Genomic DNA, 15,334 nt, shown 5'->3' with positions numbered 1-15,334 from the left:
TCCGGGGGAACGTGCTCTTCTTCGTCCACTCTCCTCTTCGCCCACGTTCTTCTTCGGCGCACGCCGGCCGTCTAACCGCTCCAGCGCCCCGTCGTGCCGCTTGGCGAAACTACAATGCCCCCGAATATTTTTTAGACCCGCGAAGCACTGAACCCGCGAAAGGTGAACCGCGAAGTAGCGAGGGTTCACTGTATGTATAAGACCAAGACCTACAAAAAAGTCTCTTGGAGCAATGAGCTAGGTTTTACAGGAAGTCGGCCATTTTGAATTTACTTAAAAGGGGGCGGGTCACCACAATGGACTTTGTGTAGAAATTATTATTGGGGCCCGAGCAGCGACCGCGGCGAGGTCCCTATTGTTTTTGTAGAAAATATTATTACTTTTATTATTATTATTATTATTATTATTATTATTAGGGCCTGAGCAGCGACCGCTGCGAAGTCCCTATTGTTTTTGTAGAAATTAGTATTATTATTATTTTTCCGATTGTTCGATCGCATTTTTGACCCCCGAAACATGCACAAAAACTCACCAAACTTGGCAGTCTCATCGGGCATGGCGAAAAATTTTATATTTTTTAACGTCTAATATGAACAGGAAGTGAGTTATGAATTTTTGAAAGTCCGACTTTTGCCCTTTTTTGCATGTTTACAGGGGTCATTCTTTTGCACCCTGATCCTAAAGGCTTCATCTGATTGCCTTAAAGTTCTGTCTGGAGCATCTTAAGACCTGGGACAAACACTGGGGCTAAAATTTTTTGTTTCCGAAATACTATATGACGGGGGCGGGGCTTCAAAGTTTTCACTTAAGATTTCCTTCGCCGCAATGGACAAAATGCTTAATAACTCTCCTGCACATGCTGCTAAAAATCCAAAACTTCACATGTACATAAAGAGTCGGTACCTGAAGACATCTATATGTTTATATTCAGTTATACACCTTGCGCCAATCAATATCAATTTTTACATTTTGACGTACTGCACGGTGCCCTTTTAACGAATCCGATTGAAAATTGGCTAGAAAAGACTCAAGACATTGATCTTACTCTATCCCTATTTTTATGACTTTCCCTCAAAGGGCGTGGCTATTACGGTGCCGCAGATTCTGATTATTCTCCGTGGCAACAAAAGTTCCTGCAAAATGATTCAGATGATCCATCTTCTGGAAATCTTTCACATTTGAGGATATTCAGGCCCTGAAGACGGCTGCCAACTTATTTTTGATCGCAGTGGTAGTGCCACCAACTGGTTAAAACAAATACAAATTATTTTTGTTGATGTTTTTCTCCGGGCAAGTGAACAAAATCTACCTTATATTTGCTCGGATGAGTGTTTAGGCCTTGAGCATGTCACAATACGAAAGTCTTTCGCCTTCTTCAGAGTGTCACATGATGCTGTCTTGTGACCCGTCTTTATCAGCTGATGTTCCATGAGGGCGTGACTTACCTGTCACAAGAATGAAGGCAAGTCACGCCCCCCGCTGTCCGTTCACTCCGCCAAGATGCTGGTCCAGGTGGTAGAGAGGATGAAGGCTCCCTTGTCTCTGTTCATGGTTTTTATGCCTCGCTTGCAGATCTCAATGGCCTCTCTGATCCAGCGCTGTTGTTTGTTCTCTTCTGTGCGGATGACCCTGCCCTTCTCCAGGTCCATGATGTGGTTTTCCCTTTTGCAGTGGTCAGTGATTGCTGATTTGTAATGTTCATGTTGTGCTTGTTCTTTTACTGCTCTGATTTTTTTCATTTTTTTGACAGGTAAGTCACACCCTCATGGAACATCAGCTCAAGACACCATCATGCGACACTCTGAAGAAGGCGAAAGACTCGCCGAAACATGTCAGGTAAAAAATTAACCTAAAACATAATTGTCTGCTTTTAATGAATCAGTCAAATATCAATAATAAGAAGACAAAATGAACCTAATACAAATAAATGAATGCTTAATAACTCCCCTGCACATGCTCCTAAAAATCCAAACCTTCACCTGTAAATAAAACGTCCCGACCTGAAGACATCTTAATGTTATTATTTTGTTATACACACAGTGCCGCCAAGTGGAATCAAAAATTTGTTTTTATTTTAATTTTCACGTACTGCACGGTGCCCTTTTGACGAACCCGACTGAAAATGAGTCAGAAAAGACTCAAGACAATGATCTTACTCTCTGCCGAATTTTGTGACGTTTTGGCAAAAGGCGTGGCTATTAAGGTGCTGAAAAGTCCGATTGTACTCTGTGGCAACAAAAGCTCCGGCAACATGACTCAGATGATCCTATCTTCTCGAAGTTGTACACATTTGAGGATACTTCAGCCCTGAAGACATCTACCAACTTATTTTACATCGTAGTAGTAGCGCCACCAACTGGTAAAAGCTAATACAAGTTATTTTCTTGGATGTTTTTCTCCGTGCAACTCAACAAGGTCGCCCTCATATATGCTCGGATGACTGTTTCGGCCATGAGGATGTCACAATACGAAATTCGTCCTTTTTCATGAAAAGTTGTGGGAGTGGCATTGCACTGTTCGTCAATAAAACAAAGCTGATTATGAGGTTCTAAATATGAACGACAACTCGTAAAACTTTACACACACATCAGGCCGAGCAAATTTATCAATATTTTATACGTTAGTTGTGCAGCTTTTTTGAAATGGCTCGCCATGGCCCTCGAGAAATGTTAAAAAAAGCAGCTCTGGTTGAGTGTTTCACCTCGCTTTTTGTAAATTTTATGGAGTACAGTGAACCCTCGGTTATCGCGGTTAACGGGGACCGAGACCACCCGCGAAAACTGAAAATCCGCGAAGTAGCGGCGCACCTTCAAAAATGCTTAAAAAAATATACAATATATATAATAAATATATATATATATATATATATACGGGGAGAGAGAGAGTGAAATTCATGTTATAACAAAAAAACCAAATTATTATTAAAACGTATTATTTTTTTATTCCCCAGCCATTCTTTTTGTATTTATTTAATTACTCCGACTTTTACCTGCTGGTACGCCGTCCGGTGTGCCCTGTGAAATGAAAGGTGGCATTCTTTATTTATTTATTCATTTATTCATTCATAACTGACAGCCTCGCGCTCCGCTCGTGCCCGGGCAGAAGAGGTGCTCCAATTTGGCTTAACTGTGACACACGCCCGCCCTCCTCCCCCGGAGCTTCCATTCGGTTAAACTTAGGGGCCGCTTGGCACCGCCCGTGCCCGGGGAAGGTGCTCCTCTTCGGCTTACTGTGACGCGAGCATGCCCTCCTCCTGCGGAGCTTCCATTCGGTTAAACTTAGGGGCCGCTTGGAACCGCCCGTGCCCGGGGAAGGTGCTCCTCTTCGGCTTACTGTGACGCGAGCATGCCCTCCTCCTCCGGAGCTTCCATTCGGTTAAACTTAGGGGCCGCTTGGCACCGCCCGTGCCCGGGGAAGGTGCTCCTCTACGGCTTAACTGCCACGCACGCCGGCCGGAGCTCTGGTACGGTCCGAACCGCGCGAAACGTCGCCACCGATCGTGTCCGGGGGAACGTGCTCTTCTTCGTCCACTCTCCTCTTCGCCCACGCTCTTCTTCGGCGCACGCCGGCCGTCTAACCGCTCCAGCGCCCCGTCGTGCCGCTCGGCGAAACTACAATGCCCCCGAATATTTTTTAGACCCGCGAAGCACTGAACCCGCGAAAGGTGAACCGCGAAGTAGCGAGGGTTCACTGTATGTATAAGACCAAGACCTACAAAAAAGTCTCTTGGAGCAATGAGCTAGGTTTTACAGGAAGTCGGCCATTTTGAATTTACTTAAAAGGGGGCGGGTCACCACAATGGACTTTGTGTAGAAATTATTATTGGGGCCCGAGCAGCGACCGCGGCGAGGTCCCTATTGTTTTTGTAGAAAATATTATTACTTTTATTATTATTATTATTAGGGCCTGAGCAGCGACCGCTGCGAAGTCCCTATTGTTTTTGTAGAAATTATTATTATTATTATTTTTCCGATTGTTCGATCGCATTTTTGACCCCCGAAACATGCACAAAAACTCACCAAACTTGGCAGTCTCATCGGGCATGGCGAAAAATTTGTTATTTTAACGTCTAATATGAACAGGAAGTGAGTTATGAATTTTTGAAAGTCCGACTTTTGCCCTTTTTTGCATGTTTACAGGGGTCATTCTTTTGCACCCTGATCCTAAAGGCTTCATCTGATTGCCTTAAAATTCTGTCTGTAGCATCTGAAGACCTGGGACAAACACTGGGGCTAAAATTTTTTGTTTCCGAAATACTATATGACGGGGGCGGGGCTTCAAAGTTTTCACTTAAGATTTCCTTCGCCGCAATGGACAAAATGCTTAATAACTCTCCTGCACATGCTGCTAAAAATCCAAAACTTCACATGTACATAAAAAGTCTGTACCTGAAGACATCTATATGTTTATATTCAGTTATACACCTTGCGCCAATCAATATCATTTTTTACATTTTGACTTACTGCACGGTGCCCTTTTAACGAATCTGATTGAAAATTGGCTAGAAAAGACTCAAGACATTGATCTTACTCTATCCCTATTTTTGTGACTTTCCTTCGAAGGGCGTGGCTATTACGGTGCCGCAGAGTCTGATTATTCTCCGTGGCAACAAAAGTTCCTGCAAAATGATTCAGATGATCCATCTTCTCGAAATTTTTCACATTTGAGGATATTCAGGCCCTGAAGACGGCTGCCAACTTATTTTTGATCGCAGTGGTAGCGCCACCAACTGGTTAAAACAAATACAAATTATTTTCGTTGATGTTTTTCTCCGGGCAGGTGAACAAAATCTACCTTATATTTGCTCGGATGAGTGTTTAGGCCTTGAGCATGTCACAATACGAAAGTCTTTCGCCTTCTTCAGAGTGTCACATGATGCTGTCTTGTGACCCGTCTTTATCAGCTGATGTTCCATGAGGGCGTGACTTACCTGTCACAAGAATGAAGGCAAGTCACGCCCCCGCTGTCCGTTCACTCCGCCAAGATGCTGGTCCAGGTGGTAGAGAGGATGAAGGCTCCCTTGTCTCTGTTCATGGTTTTTATGCCTCGCTTGCAGATCTCAATGGCCTCTCTGATCCAGCGCTGTTGTTTGTTCTCTTCTGTGCGGATGACCCTGCCCTTCTCCCGGTCCATGATGTAGTTTTCCCTTTTGCAGTGGTCAGTGATTGCTGATTTGTAATGTTCATGTTGTGCTTGTTCTTTTACTGCTCTGATTTTTTTCATTTTTTTGACAGGTAAGTCACACCCTCATGGAACATCAGCTCAAGACACCATCATGCGACACTCTGAAGAAGGCGAAAGACTCGCCGAAAGATGTCAGGTAAAAATTTTACCTAAAACATAATTGTCTGCTTTTAATGAATCAGTCAAATATCAATAATAAGAAGACAAAATGAACCTAATACAAATAAATGAATGCTTAATAACTCCCCTGCACATGCTCCTAAAAATCCAAACCTTCACCTGTAAATAAAACGTCCCGACCTGAAGACATCGTAATGTTATTATTTTGTTATACACACAGTGCCGCCAAGTGGAATCAAAAATTTGTTTTTATTTTAATTTTCACGTACTGCACGGTGCCCTTTTGACGAATCCGACTGAAAATTAGTCAGAAAAGACTCAAGACAATGATCTTACTCTCTGCCGAATTTTGTGACGTTTTGGCAAAAGGCGTGGCTATTAAGGTGCTGAAAAGTCCGATTGTACTCTGTGGCAACAAAAGCTCCGGCAACATGACTCAGATGATCCTATCTTCTCGAAGTTGTACACATTTGAGGATACTTCAGCCCTGAAGACATCTACCAACTTATTTTACATCGTAGTAGTAGCGCCACCAACTGGTAAAAGCTAATACAAGTTATTTTCTTGGATGTTTTTCTCCGTGCAACTCAACAAGGTCGCCCTCATATATGCTCGGATGACTGTTTCGGCCATGAGGATGTCACAATACGAAATTCGTCCTTTTTCGTGAAAAGTTGTGGGAGTGGCATTGCACTGTTCGGCAATAAAACAAAGCTGATTATGAGGTTCTAAATATGAACGACAACTCGTAAAACTTTACACACACATCAGGCCGAGCAAATTTATCAATATTTTATACGTTAGTTGTGCAGCTTTTTTGAAATGGCTCGCCATGGCCCTCGAGAAATGTTAAAAAAAGCAGCTCTGGTTGAGTGTTTCACCTCGCTTTTTGTAAATTTTATGGAGTACAGTGAACCCTCGGTTATCGCGGTTAATGGGGACCGAGACCACCCGCGAAAACTGAAAATCCGCGAAGTAGCGGCGCACCTTCAAAAATGCTTAAAAAAAATATACAATATATATAATAAATATATATATATATATATATATATATATATATATATATATATATATATATATATATATATATATATATATATACGGGGAGAGAGAGAGTGAAATTCATGTTATAACAAAAAAACCAAATTATTATTAAAACGTATTATTTTTTTATTCCCCAGCCATTCTTTTTGTATTTATTTAATTACTCCGACTTTTACCTGCTGGTACGCCGTCCGGTGTGCCCTGTGAAATGAAAGGTGGCATTCTTTATTTATTTATTCATTTATTCATTCATAACTGACAGCCTCGCGCTCCGCTCGTGCCCGGGCAGAAGAGGTGCTCCAATTTGGCTTAACTGTGACACACGCCCGCCCTCCTCCCCCGGAGCTTCCATTCGGTTAAACTTAGGGGCCGCTTGGCACCGCCCGTGCCCGGGGAAGGTGCTCCTCTTCGGCTTACTGTGACGCGAGCATGCCCTCCTCCTCCGGAGCTTCCATTCGGTTAAACTTAGGGGCCGCTTGGAACCGCCCGTGCCCGGGGAAGGTGCTCCTCTACGGCTTAACTGCCACGCACGCTGGCCGGAGCTCTGGTACGGTCCGAACCGCGCGAAACGTCGCCACCGATCGTGTCCGGGGGAACGTGCTCTTCTTCGTCCACTCTCCTCTTCGCCCACGCTCTTCTTCGGCGCACGCCGGCCGTCTAACCGCTCCAGCGCCCCGTTGTGTCGCTCGGCGAAACTACAATGCCCCCGAATATTTTTTAGACCCGCGAAGCACTGAACCCGCGAAAGGTGAACCGCGAAGTAGCGAGGGTTCACTGTATGTATAAGACCAAGACCTACAAAATAGTCTCTTGGAGCAATGAGCTAGGTTTTACAGGAAGTCGGCCATTTTGAATTTACTTAAAAGGGGGCGGGTCACCACAATGGACTTTGTGTAGAAATTATTATTGGGGCCCGAGCAGCGACCGCGGCGAGGTCCCTATTGTTTTTGTAGAAATTGTTATTAGGGCCCGAGCTGCGACGGCTGCGAGGTCCCTATTGTTTTTGTAGAAAATATTATTACTTTTATTATTATTATTATTATTATTATTATTAGGGCCTGAGCAGCGACCACCTTGCACCACCCAGTGGTGACAAAAATTATAATTTTTTACATTTTGACGTACTGCACGGTGCCCTTTTAACGAATCTGATTGAAAATTGGCCAAAAATGACTTTAGACATTGATCTTGTTGAATCCTTTTGGGCAATTTATCGATACTCATAGTGGTGTCTTTGAAAAAGGTACCGATGACGCGCTGGTCCAATGATCAGCATCTCGGTTTTATCTGAGTTAAGACGCAAAAAATTGAAAGACATTCATAGTTTAATTTCGGCAAGGCATGCCTCTAATTTATAGCAATCACACGGATTCGTTATATCCAACGGCATGTATAATTGCGTATCATCAGCATAACAATGAAAACTAATGTTATATTTCCGTATAATATCACCAAGCGGTAGCATCTAGTACCAATCCCTGCGGAACTCCGCGTGTGATCTTACAAAGATCAGAAGTCGCATTGCCATGAATTACACGGTGCTTCCTCTCCGACAGATACGAATTAAACCAAGAAAGCGCTGAACCTGAAATGCCAACACAAGTTTCAAGGCGTTTTAATAATATGTTATGATCAAGTGTCAAAAGCGGCGCCAAGATCGAGTAAGAGTAATACAGTGAACCCTCGGTTATCGCGGTTAATGGGGACCGAGACCACCCGCGAAAACTGAAAATCCGCGAAGTAGCGGCGCACCTTCAAAAATGCTTAAATTATATATATATATATATATATATATATATATATATACGGGGAGAGAGAGAGAGAGTGAAATTCATGTTATAACAAAAAAAAATTATTATTAAAACTTCTTATTTTTTTATTCCCCAGCCATTATTTTTGTATTTATTCAATTACTTATTTTTGTATTTATTTAATTACTTCGACTTTTAACTTCTGGTACGCCGTCCGGTGTGCCCTGTGAATGTTATGATCCTCCAGCAGAGCTGGAGGATTGAGCAGGACTCTCCAAACGCAGACACAAGTAGGATAACAATCCGACGCCAGGTAGTCAGTGTAGGTGGTAGTGAGTGTAATCAGTGAGTGAATGGGAATCCGGTGCGGGGCTGGTGGGCGCGTCTCGCAGCAGCTGACCGCATGGCGCGAGACGATCGCTGGAGGAACGCCCACACAGCTGAAAAAACAAAAACACACGCGGCATGACAGGCACGGATCATGCCAGTGAAATGAAAGGTGGCATTCTTCATTTATTTATTTATTCATTTATTCATTCATAACTGACAGCCTCGCGCTCCGCTCGTGCCCGGGGGGAAGAGGTGCTCCTCTTCGGCTTAACTGTGACGCGAGCATGCCCTCCTCCTCCGGAGCTTCCATTCGGTTAAACTTAGGGGCCGCTTGACACCGCCCGTGCCCGGGGAAGGTGCTCCTCTTCGGCTTAACTGTGACGCGAGCATGCCCTCCTCCTCCGTAGCTTCCATTCGGTAAAACCTGATTGGAAAGGTTCAAATTGATTATTACTAGTCATATATTCATTAAGTTTTTCAAGATTTTTGCAATAAACGGAAGATTTGAAACCGGTCTATAGTTGTTGAGACTCTCTGGGTCGAGGTTTGGTTGCTTAAGTAGCGGTCGCATAATGGCGGTCCTAAAGCTGCTGGTACTATACCCGTGGTAAGTGATAGATTAATAATATTTAAGACAGACGGTCCTAGGGTCATAAACAGTTCTTTAATTAGTTTGCCAGGAAGCGGATCGAGCACACAAGTTGTCGGTTTTGCCCCACTAACCAATTTTGTTTGGCTTTCAAGAGATACTTTTTTAAATTGAGATAAGGTTATCGGACAGTTATCAGCCCTAATGTCCCTATTAACACCATTTATGACGGAATTCAACGGAATTGTAAGAACAGTGTCTTTAATCTCATCACGAATACACTCAATCTTCTGAGTAAAGAATTGCATGAAATCGTGAGCTGAATAGGAAGAGCTATCCGAGGTTGGTTGCTGTTGCGTTAGCATTGCTACAGTAGCAAATAAATATTTAGGGTTGTTTTTATGTAAAACAATTAATCTAGAGTAATAATTAGTTTTGGCTAGATTGAGCGCTTCCTTGTATAAACTAGCGCACCATGCCTGACGGAAGACCTCCAGTTTGGTCGCACGCCATTTGCGCTCAAGCTTCCTACAAGAATCGTTTCAGTATGCGTGTTTCCTCATAAAACCACGGAGTCAGCCTCTTTGGACAAGTTTTAGTTTTTAAAGGTGCGACGGAGTCAGGCGCATTTAACAGAGCGACATTAAAGTTGTTTGTAAGATCATCAATCGTACCAATATAATTAGGAAACGAATCGGTTACTAAAGGGAGTAGCTCAGAGAGCGCAGCGGTGGTTAAGGAGCTAATGTTGCGGCTGCTATAGCTTTGATCATGGTCAGAACGATGGCAATGCGCCAAGACTTCAAATTTGATTAAGTAATGGTCAGCTATAGCACTAGTATATGGTAATACAATTATTTTTGAGGATGCTAAGCCCCGGGTTAATACCAAATCTAACGTGTTACCATTTATATGCGTTGCTTCATCTATTATTTGCATGAAACCAAACATATCAATTATTGTCCGAAACGCCACGGTAAGTGGTTCCGACGGGAGATTCATATGAATGTTGAAGTCGCCCATGATATATTATCCGCATGAGTTACCAAATCAGCCACAAATTCAGAAAATTCATCTAAAAAGCCTGAGTAAGAGCCAGGGGGACGGTAAAAAACGGCAAGATAAAACGGCAGTGCGGCCGTGGATCGCATAATGAGAACTTCAAATGTTTTGAAGGAATTGCTAGGACGAGGACTAAGTTTTAGATTAAATTCGGAAATGAGGGCTACACCCCCATCTTTCTCATCATTGCCTCTCGCAGGCAAGGGGCCAGAGACAATTACTCGACTCAGACTCATCTTTCTGGCGAGATCACAAGTCCTTGCTATGTTTTTTCTTTGTGATCTCTGATTGCTTCATCCTAGTTGTTGGAGCAGTTTTCTTTTGAGTAATGCAGTATGGCAACACCACCACTAGGGCAATTGATGACGTCAGCACTGGTTGCGTTCATCCATAAATAACAAATGCAGGACAGGTGGGGGAACGCTGGTCGGATACCGTTTTTCAACCGCACTTACTCAAGACGCATTATTTATGTACAAACTGGAAGATAGAAGATAGTATATTGTATTGATTACCGCATATGCGCGGATGTTTTTGATTTGAAGTTTGGAAGACCGTAGCCATTGATTTATTTATTTGATTTACTTGACTTCACGGCATGACATCTGGACTGAAATGACTACGATTAAGACTAACCCTTGACTGTTTGACGTGACATACATAACTACACATCAACATCAAGACCAGTGAAGCCGAGCGAACGTCATCGCAACTTCAACCCATGGTGAGTGAGTGCGCGTTAAAACTTTCTTTAGCCAGCGTATCATTGAAACGGCAGTAACACTAGTGTCATTGGAGCCGACGTGTATTACTATATCTGAATAGCTAGCGTTGTTTGCACTGCGCTGGTGTCTAGGTCTCTTGCGTGCTAGCTCCATAAGATTAGCTTCAATGTCGGGTGCTCTGGCCCCAGCAATACACATTCTGTGGTTGGATTTTCAAGCTTAATGTATCGAGTAATGGAGTCACCTTTCACTAAAGTGCGGGAGCCAGGAGACCGAGGTGGAATGGAACTGCTCTGTGTCTTAACAGGCTCAACGCGATTAGCAAGCCGTTTACGGCCAATGCTAACCGGTGCTGTCCGCCACATTTACGCTTACCACATTACTCTGCTCTAGCTGGCGGACACGTCCCTCCAGCAGGGAGAGTCTTTCCATGAGAATGGTGCAAGTGTTGCATGTGGTGGTGCACGAAACCATAGTTGCGTTTTCACTTACTTTTGATACATTGTATCTGATAGTCCCTTGCAGACTAACCATGTGTTGCACGTCATCGCCCAAACAGACTCTATTGTGAGCTACTTCTAATAATTTATTGACGTCCTATTTTGTTCTTCCAAATGTAGCAACCGATAATAATGTGCCCTTTTAAAGTTTTGACGTTTGTTTGAATTCGCCCTTGCTTATTGACTCTGATATTAAGGTCCAATTGTGTCAGTGTATCACGGCCTAATAAGTAAAACGCACGTTCATGTAGAACTGCTTCTCCACTTGCTTTTTTTGTTTGTTTTTTACGTCACGTGATCCTCCGTTGCTTTCACGACTGGTCCTGACAAATCACAAATTTCTTATCAAACTTGATTCTGTCTGTGTAAATTGTAATCGGTTTTCCTGGGTGGTTGACGGCAGTTTCGAGCAAAGTGGCCATGTTTCCTACAGTTGTAGCAGACGTCGTCTTTTGTTGGCAGGTGTCCTCTTCCTCTTCCACGTCCTTGGTAGAAGATCGGTGCTGACGGGGTGGTCGTGAGGCCCGCAGCCCATTTACGCATATTATCTTGGATTGGTGTGATTGTTTGGCAGGCCGCTTTGCATTCATCTCTTGTGGCAGGCTTCCCAGGGCGCTGTTGTCCACTTGTTGAGGCAATCCCGGCTCCTTTTCTCGCTGGCCCTCCTCCTCAGCTCTCTCACCCTGACTTCCTTTTTCACTGTCACTGTCTCTTTGATCCTCGGCTGGTGCATTTCCTCCTTTTTTTCTCGCTCCTGTTTCTTCGTCTTTCTTTATCTCCATATTAAGTACTTTCTGCTTCTTCTCTTAAACGTCTTTCACTCTCTTTCTAAATCAGCACACATCTTTCTTGGAGATGATAACCACCGGACTGCACCACTCCGACTTGGAAGGCTCAATGACTCCAAGCTTCAGCATTTCCTGGAGCTCCTTGGTTAGTCTCTCCACCAAGTGTTGCGGAACTCGGTAGGGGCGCTGACGAATTGGTAATCCTTCTTTGAGACGAATGACGTGTTCTACCACCGTCGTCTTCCCTGGGCTGGCGGAAAAAAGAGAAGGCACCGTCTTGAAAATTAAGCACATCTCTGTGACTTGCTTGGGTTTCCGACGTGCCAGTGCAGGCGCATCTGTCGTCGTCGAGGACTCCAGCTCTGCCTCGTCATCATCATCATCATCATCATCATTGTCGTCGTCCTCGTCCTTGTCGTCGTCGTCGTCCTCCTCCACCTTCCGCGCGAGTATGACCTCCTTTGGAGCCTGGTTTGAACGCTCCTTCCACTCTTTGAGGAGGTTCACATGATAAGTTTGTTTATTTTTTTTCTTCTCCGGATGGAAAATCTCATAGGTCACTGGACCCATCTTCCGGGTGACCTCATATGGCCCCTGCCACTTTACTAAAAGCTTGTTGTTGCATGTGGGGAGAAGCCGCAATACTTTTTGGCCGGGTTTAAACTCCCGGTGGCGAGCTTGCTGGTCATACCAGGTCTTCTGGCTTTTCTGGGCCTCCCGCAGGTTGACCTCTGCCTCCTACTGGTACCTGGCCAGTCTCTCCCTCATTTCCAGCACAAATTTCACCACCCCCCGATCACTTCACGTGGTGGAAGGTGCCTCCTAGGCCTTTCGGAGCAAGTCCAATGGCCCCTGAACCTCCCAAGCATGCAAGAGTTCAAAGGGAGAGAAACCTGTTGACGCCTGAGGAACTTCGCGATAGGCAAACAGCAAAAAGGGCAGCCACCGGTCCCAGTCTTTTCCAGTATCATCCACAAATTTCTGGAGCATCTTCTTTAAGGTCTGATTGAACCTTTCCACTAGTCCATCAGTCTATGGGTGGTATGGAGTGGTTTTGATGGCGGAGATGCCCAGTTGTTTGTTGAACAGTTGCATTAACCTTGAAGTGAAATTGGTTCCCTGGTCTGTTAGAATCTCATCTGGTATGCCAACTCTGGAAAGGAGTTGCACCAAGGCACAAAGTACTGCCGGAGCAGTGATTGTGCGCAATGGAAATGCCTCTGGGAAACGTGTGGCGTTGTCACACACTACACCACTGCTTTTTGTCAAAGGACCCACAATGTCCATAGCAATCCTGCGGAATGGAATGTGCAGCTTTTTTAAAATGGCTTGCCATGGCCCTCTAGAAATATTCAAAAACTTCAGCCCTGGTTGAGTGATTCACCTACTTTTTGTAAATTCGATGGAGTATGTATAAGGCCAAGACCTACAAAAAAGTCTCTTGGAGCCATGCGCTAGGTTTTACAGGAAGTCGGCCATTTTGAATTTACTTAAATGGGGGCGGTTCACCACAATGGACTAAATGCTTAAAAACTCCCCTGCTCATGCTCTAAAAAAATCCCAAACTTACCCTGTACATAAGGTGCTAACTTTGATAGGTAAGCTAAACTTTAGCCACAGTAGACGCGTCAGCGACTATGCAATCGGTGGGTGGCATTCATGAGAATCGGGATCGCTCAACATACAGATAATAAATAAAATCACTGTAACTGGAGGGATTGTAAACTGCTAAAGCAGGTACAACAAGCGGATCCAAAAAATTTCTGAGAGTTACCGGTGAGCAGTGGCAGCCAAACGTGCCAGCGTCCACCCAACCGGGAGTTGATTCAATATTCACAATATTTTATTATTTTGTCGTACAGTTGTTTAAAAATGGCTCGCTATCGCCCCCTAGAAAAAAAAAACAACAAAAAAAAACAGCCCCATATCTCTGTTTCACCAAACTGAAAATTTGATGAAGTGTGTACAAAGCCAAGACCTAATAAAAAGTCTCATGGAGCCGTATGCTAAATTGAACAGGAAGTCGGCCATTCTAAATTTATCAGAATCCGAAATCCTTTTATTGTCATTGTACAGTGTGCAACAAGATTAGGGAGCTCCCCTCTCCAGTGCAATACAACAATAATTTAATCAAATATATAAATTAGATAAATAAGAGAATAAATATTGTGATGGAAAATAGTATGAAATTGGAGAAATACAACACAATACGTCGCTGTTCAGCAAGGTAAGGGTGGTCGTGTGTGTGTGCATGTGTGTGAGAGTTCAGAATGGTGATGGCGCTCGGAAAGAAAATGTTTTTCAGTCTATTAGTCTTTGATTTGATGCACCTGTAGTGCCTGCCAACAAATTTACTTCAAACATTGACGAGGCTTTGAAAACAAAAGCTGCTCTAACTTTAACTACAAGCAAATTCCTCTTGAAGATTCCTCACGTTATTTCTCGGAAATATTTCACATTTCCAACGTGCCAGTACCCCAACGTTGTCCGGGTGGCGAGGGCCCTTTATAGCTGCTCGCAGCTCTAGTTTTTAATTAATTTTTTAAAATCAATGGTGATGACAGTGAAATATGTCTGGTCTGGTATCATGATAGCTGGAGGATATTTTGTCATGATATTTTAGTCAGGCCTGATAACAGTGATGTATGCTGATTTCAGGCTACTTTTATTTTGAAATGCCGTATCACATTTTGGTGGGACCGCAATTGATGGACAACTGGGGTTGTCTAGTGTCCCCCAAAATGGGTCTGATATCACGATAGCTCGAGGGTATTTTGAAATGATTATTTTAAAATCAGTGTTGATGACAATGAAATGTGCATATTTCAGGTGTTTTTTTTTTTATTGTGAAATTACACCAGATTTTGATGGGACCACTTTTGATGAACAGCTGGGGTCGTCGAGTGTCCAACAAAACTAGTCTGGTATTACGACAGCTCCAGCTCTTTTATTTTAAAATGCCTCCTTACATTTTGATGGGACTACTTTTGGTGGAAAGCTGTGTTGTCTAGTGTCCTCCAAACCTGGTTTGGTATTACCATAGCTAGAGGATATTTTTTAATGAAATTTTAAAGTCAGGCATGATGACAGTGAAATGTGCAGATTTCAGGCAACTTTTAGTTTGAAATTACAAATTAGATTTCAATGGGACCACTTTTTATGGACAGCTGGGGTAGTCTCGTGTCCCACAAAACTGGTCTGGTATCACGAAAGCTCGAGCTATGTTTTTTTTTAACTCAGT

Source organism: Idiotropiscis lumnitzeri, unplaced genomic scaffold (genome assembly GCF_059441095.1).
Source record: "Idiotropiscis lumnitzeri isolate Australia: NSW breed Sydney's pygmy pipehorse unplaced genomic scaffold, RoL_Ilum_1.0 HiC_scaffold_190, whole genome shotgun sequence".
NCBI lineage: Eukaryota > Metazoa > Chordata > Actinopteri > Syngnathiformes > Syngnathidae > Idiotropiscis > Idiotropiscis lumnitzeri.
Note: the sequence above shows the minus strand (reverse complement) of the source record.